Genomic DNA, 6,000 nt, shown 5'->3' with positions numbered 1-6,000 from the left:
CCACACACGACTAGATGTCTTCAGTTTATTCGTCTCAATATAAATATTTGGCGCAGCACCAGTTGCTTTGTGGGCCGTAACCTTCTCGCGCGAATTGATGTCAAATTTACAGCCATATGATAAACCGGAAATTTTTGACAAACAGCAAAAAGGTGTTCTTTATTAGAGACTCTAAACGAGATGCACATTGCCGCTAACATTACTGTTACATTGATGAGGTGAGTGCCCATAACACAAGAGAGCACGTAAAATATAATATTCTCTCGTATAGCTACAAATCACCACATCGCTGAGTAAATTGCGGTATTCACTGAACTATCCTGCGTGGAAACATCCGCTGTACTGTAATTGGTAATGCAATTTAATACAGCGTCTGCTGTCGTCAGATGAAACAGCAAGCTTTTTGCCCTGCCACTTTGCCCTTCTACTCAGTGTAGAAGGGGGTCGCAGCCCACAGAGTGCGCGAAAGCGACAACGTTTGGTCGTAATTTAGATTGGGCATACTTCGTATCCAATAAGCGGAATTAAACTTGCAAGGACCCGAGTTATATTCAAGTGGACCACATCAAGCTATCTGTTTCCCTCCGGTGTAGTATTGATCTTACTGTTCCAGTACAACACGAACCCAATCCGCTGAACCGCTGAGGATACCGGGCAGGTCCCATTGGGCTGTTTGACGTCCACGCTGAAACGTCCCGCCATCACACGGGGGCGTTTCATTAATAAGGGCATAAATCCTAAAGCTGCTCGTGCACATCGACCACTCTTCCTCCACACTCATCCCGTCCACGCACAAGGGGCAACCGGTTATCTTCTCGGGCTTACGAGTGCAGACACCATCGAAATGACGCGCAGAAATCACTTATCTTAACGAGTGATATCGACTCAAGGCGGTGTTCAAGCAGGCAACTTGCCGTTCGTCCGAAGGGATTCGCAGCTAGTCCACTAGCCTGATAGAACTTAAGGCTGAAACGCGGGTGGGATTGGCTTTCTGTTGTTTCCGCCTTCATTCGCGCTTGGTTTCAGGCCGACGATGCTATATTCCCACTCTCCTTCCTCCAAGCGAACGACAGGCCTCAGTGTCATAGCGAGGTAAAACCGGGAAATGCCTCTAGGTTATTCTAGCATACAAACATGTCAGTGACGGTTCCCCTTCCTTGTCGTGCGCGTCTTACTGTGCGGGTAACACACAAACAAGCCCTAAACTGCTCGAATGCGGACTACAGCTGATAGCACGCATTCAGCCACCCGACTTACATGTCAAAATCTCCCCTCAGCACAACAAGCATATCACCGGTGGTGGCGTGCCTTTCAGTTCTGCGTGCACGCCTGAGATTTTTTCTCCGCTGCTGCAAATATTTTCTATGGTCCCAATTTATTTTTTCTACCCCTTATTCGTTGTTACAACGCACTTGTCCTCATATTTCATTACAGTTTTCGCCGGACTATATCCACCCCGATCTGAAGTAGCAAGTGCGACGTTTCTGGGGCCAGCCGTCTGAGTGTTAATAAAAGCTCCCCTGTCGCTCCCCCATTCTCTCCTCCCCTCGCCCCTCTCTATCTCTCCTCTCCTCTCCTTCCACCCCAACCCTTGAAGGCATCAAATAGAAACCGGTGACGGCCGCATACTTGGGCGTGAAGTACACCGGCAAAATGTCGCTCCGAAAACCGTTCAACGTGAACAAGAATTAAGGTGCACGACAGTGTCCCACCTTGGCGAGCTGCTCTTCAACCAGGAGAGATTCGCGGGCTCTTGGCGAGGTGGAATTTGAGGGGGCAAAGGTGGCGGCTACATGTTTGGTGGCCGCGGTGGTTTTCAGTCTTTTTTACGCCCATTCCTGCTTCTGTACGTTGTGCGCAATACTCTAATATCCCCTGTCACCGTAGGCAGCCGATTGCGTCACATGAGCAAGGGCTTCAGTGGTGGCAAGTTGAATAACAGTTGTGATAGAGGGGTCTGCGATGGAGAGGAGTCGTGCCGGAGCGACACCGAGTAAATCGGCTTCCTCGGAATGCACGCCCGAAAGGGGGGTAGCCATACACTGCTCCGCAGTATAAAAAACAGGTTTTGTTACTTTTAGGTGATGTTTTTTTTGTTTAGCTCGGAGTCCTAAAAAATTGAAGCCTCAGCAGATTTCTAGGAGGGAAAACGTCGGCAAAGTTAGTTTGCATTTTAGCAGCTTGGTCGTTTTTCAACTTCCAATTACGTTTTTAAATTTCGGAGGGTGTAAATCGTTGGCCATCCCATCTTGCATGTTTAAACATAATAGGCTGGTTCTGGAAGATTCAGTAAAGATTCATGTGATTACAAATTTAGGTGTTCAATACAAGCCGCATGGGGCAATAGAATTTGATTGGGTAGATTATAACGTAAAACCATTGTCGGTGCGTGCAATATACAAAAAAGCCTTTCTTTCTTTCAGTGGATCATCGAGTGCACGGAAATTCCTCAACTGGAACGCCACACAAGGAACACTGGTGGGTGTTTAAATTTTGACGCGTATTTATCTCACCATTGTGATACATGAAATCTGGTAGTCACAGATGCCATCTCAATTTCGTATGCATGTGGGACGCATTCACTCACCTGTATATCAATATATATACATATATATATATATATATATATGAAAAGAAAACTTTGAACGAGGTAAAAGCACGATTGTTGCCAACTTTTCAGGAAAGAGACTTGCTTTCGTCAGGGCAATCTCTCGCCTGGCTGGCACGCTTTATATAAGGGTTGGTCACCTGGTGAGAGAGGAGAAGGAAAGAAGGAAGTGAACTTCAGAAAACGGATTCGTTTGGGAGTATGTCGGGGGAGATATTGAGGGGCAAAGAAGGTTGTATAGTTTAGGCCGCGAAGTAGGTCAAAGGGAACTCAGCCGGTGGTGGATATTCGGCGAATTTTTGGAGAGAAAGGATCAGAGGGTGTATGTTGACCCGCCGCGGGGCATACGGAAAGGTTCTCAGAACCGCTGTAAGCAGACCAGGCGGTGAGAGTGGTGTCCTTTTTCGAAACTACTTCGCGGCATAAACTATACAACCTTTTTTTCCCCTCAATATCTCCCGCGCCATGCTCCCAAACCAATCCGCTTTCTCAATTTTACTTCTTTCTTTCCTTCTCCCCTCTCACCTGGGGACCTACCCCTATATAAAACGTGCCAGCCAAGCGAGAGATTTCCCTGACGAAACCAAGTCTATTTGCTGAAACATTGGCAAGAATCGTGCTTTTACCTTGTTCAAAGTTTTCTTTTCTGGTGTTCTCCCCCATCTTCAAAAGTTCAACTGCTCCCTCTCTCTCTCTCTCTCTCTCTCTCTCTCTCTCTATATATATATATATATATATATATATATATATATATATATATATATATATATATATATATATATATATATATATATATATATATATATATATATATATAAAGCACGCAAGGCGTTTCGAACTATCGTAGCAATAGGTCAAAACTAGGGTGGAGACACTTAGAGAACACTGAACAAGGGTTTTCTTGTTCCCAGCAGTTTCGAAAAGGGGAACCTTTCTTCTTAGGAGTTTATCTTAGAATAGACAGAAAAACGCTTATACACACTTTACCCCCGCGGGCTTCCCTTTCCCCTCACCCTCTCCAATGAGAACTCTCGGGGACAGTAAAAGAGCGCGAGAGTAACGATAAATGGCGTAACTATACTATTGAAGGTGGGAAAAAGGAAGAAAAGAGAAAAGGTGAGAGGAAAGTTGTAAATGTGAAGGAGGCCAAGTTGCTGAATTGATAGAGAGAAAACAGACGTATAAAGTTCAACCAATGTGCGTCTACAGAAAAAACGGCGTGCTGCGTCTGGGAGCAGAGAGAGAGAGAGAGAGAGGGAGAGAGAGGGAGAGAGAGAGAGTGAGAGAGAGAGAAAGCCATAACATTTGGAGAGTCAAAGCTAGAAAGCCTAAACGAAAGGGCTCTGGATGGCACAGAAGCATGCTAACCTCTGCCTACTGGCGATCAATGGTAAAAAAGAACGTAAAAGAAGTAGTAGTACTTCGTCTTGATTTTTCCAATGGAGCGAGCTGTGCCGAGGTGTCCAGAAGACAGGTCGTAGTGGAATGCTTTCAAAATTTCGGCACGAAGGTCTGTAGGGATGACAGGAAGATAATTCGTTCTTGTTCTGTGCTGAAATTCTTCTTCACGATGACGGTGTTTTTCAGGCTGAATGCTGGTAAGATCTGTTTGAAGGCCCTAGGCATGGCGACGTTTTGTCCTTCGAGGTAGTGGATCGTTACGCGTAACTCGGGGCCCGAACGATGCTGGGCGGCTAGGTCGCTGCCTGTCACGACTCTAAAGAATGCGCTGTCTTCGTCGGGTGCGATACACGCAGTCGGCATCGGAGTGTTTCCTCCCGGATTTATAGTCTAGTGTAACGTCGAATTCTTGCAGGCGCAAGCTCCAACTACAAAGACGGCAAAAGGGGTCCTTCAAATTGGAGAGCGAAACCAGCGCATGGTGGTCTGTCACAACCTTGAATGGTCTTTCATACACGTATTGGCGAAATTACGAAATGGCGCATATAATCGCGAGGCACACTTTGTCAGAGGCTGAGTAGTTTTGTTCTTCCTTGGACAGACCACGGCTGTCATAGGCTAATACGTTTTCGCCTCCGCTTTGCCTTTGGACGAGAACGGCACCCAAGCCTACGTCACTGGCGTTGGTGCACATTTCCGTTTCGGCGTTTTCGTTTAAATGCGCGAGCACGAGCGGGCCTTGCAGGTATTGTACCACTCCCCGAATGGTTTTTCTTGGGCGTTTTCCTAGATGAAAGGGGTGCTATTATTCGTCAAGCGCGTGAATGGCTCTGCAATGCGTGCGAAGTTTGCGATGAAGCGCCAGTTGTATTCGCACAGTCCGGGAAATCTGCGCACGCCATTCTTATCTTTTGGGCTTGGGAATTTCGCTATGCCTCTAGTTTTTGCCCTGCCAGGCAGGGCTCCCGCGGCGTTGACGACGTGGCCCAAAACATGAGTTCCTCGTACGCGAAGCGGCACTTTTAAGGCTTCAGCGTCAACCCCGACGTACGGATGGCCTCGAGTACAGACTGCTACCTTGCAAGGTGTTCGTCGAACCTCCGGGAGAATGCCACATCTTGAGGTATACGATGCAGGTGTGCCACTTCAGGCCGTCTAGTGCAGTGTCCATGACTCTCTGAGACGTTGGTGGCCCCGTGCATTTCCCAAATGGCATCACCTTCAACTTGTAGAGCCCATCCGGGGTTATGAATGTGGTCTTCTCTCGATCTCACTCGTCCACTTCAATTTGGCAGTAGCCTGTGGTCAGATGAATCGATGAGAAGTACTTCGCGTGGCAGAGGTCGTCGAGGGCACCGTCGAATCATGGCAGGGCGTACAGCTCTTTTTTGGTGATCTTTTTCAATCGCCGGTAGTTAACGCAAAACCTCAATGTGCCGTCTTTCTTCTCCACGAGTGCGACCGGCGCAGCCCACGGACATTTCTATGGCTGTATAATGTCGCCGCTGAGCATGTCGTCGACTTGATTCCGGTTGGCTTGGCGCTCGCATGAAAAGACGCGGTACGGTGACTGTCGGGTGGGTCGGTCTCCATCCTCGGTTAATATACAGTGCTTCGCCAGATGTGTCTGACGTAACTTTGCGTTCGACGAAAAACACTCGCTGTAGCGACGCAGCAAAGCCAATAACTTGTTCCGTTCTTCTTGCGGTGGCGCCGGATTCACGTACAAAGGAGGCAGAAGCTTGAAGGTACCTTCGGATGCGTGTTTAAAGTCGGCGACTGCATTCACGTCACTATCTTGTTGTGTTTCTTCGAGGAACGCAATATCAGCGCCGTTTTTAAATGCTGGTACTCTTTGGTTAAATTGGTGACCAAAACGCGGGATTTGCGCTGAATAAACCGCACAATGCCTCTTGCGACAGACACTCCGCGTTCGAGAAGCAATCGTCGTTCGCTCTCCACGATAGCGTCGACGTCAGGAGCAGCACCTT

Source organism: Haemaphysalis longicornis, unplaced genomic scaffold (genome assembly GCF_048455015.1).
Source record: "Haemaphysalis longicornis isolate Haplotype H1 unplaced genomic scaffold, Haemaphysalis longicornis Haplotype H1 scaffold_8, whole genome shotgun sequence".
In the NCBI taxonomy this organism is placed as follows: Eukaryota; Metazoa; Arthropoda; class Arachnida; order Ixodida; family Ixodidae; genus Haemaphysalis; species Haemaphysalis longicornis.
The sequence above is the reverse complement of the archived record's forward strand: the minus strand, read 5'-3'. Positions refer to the sequence as shown.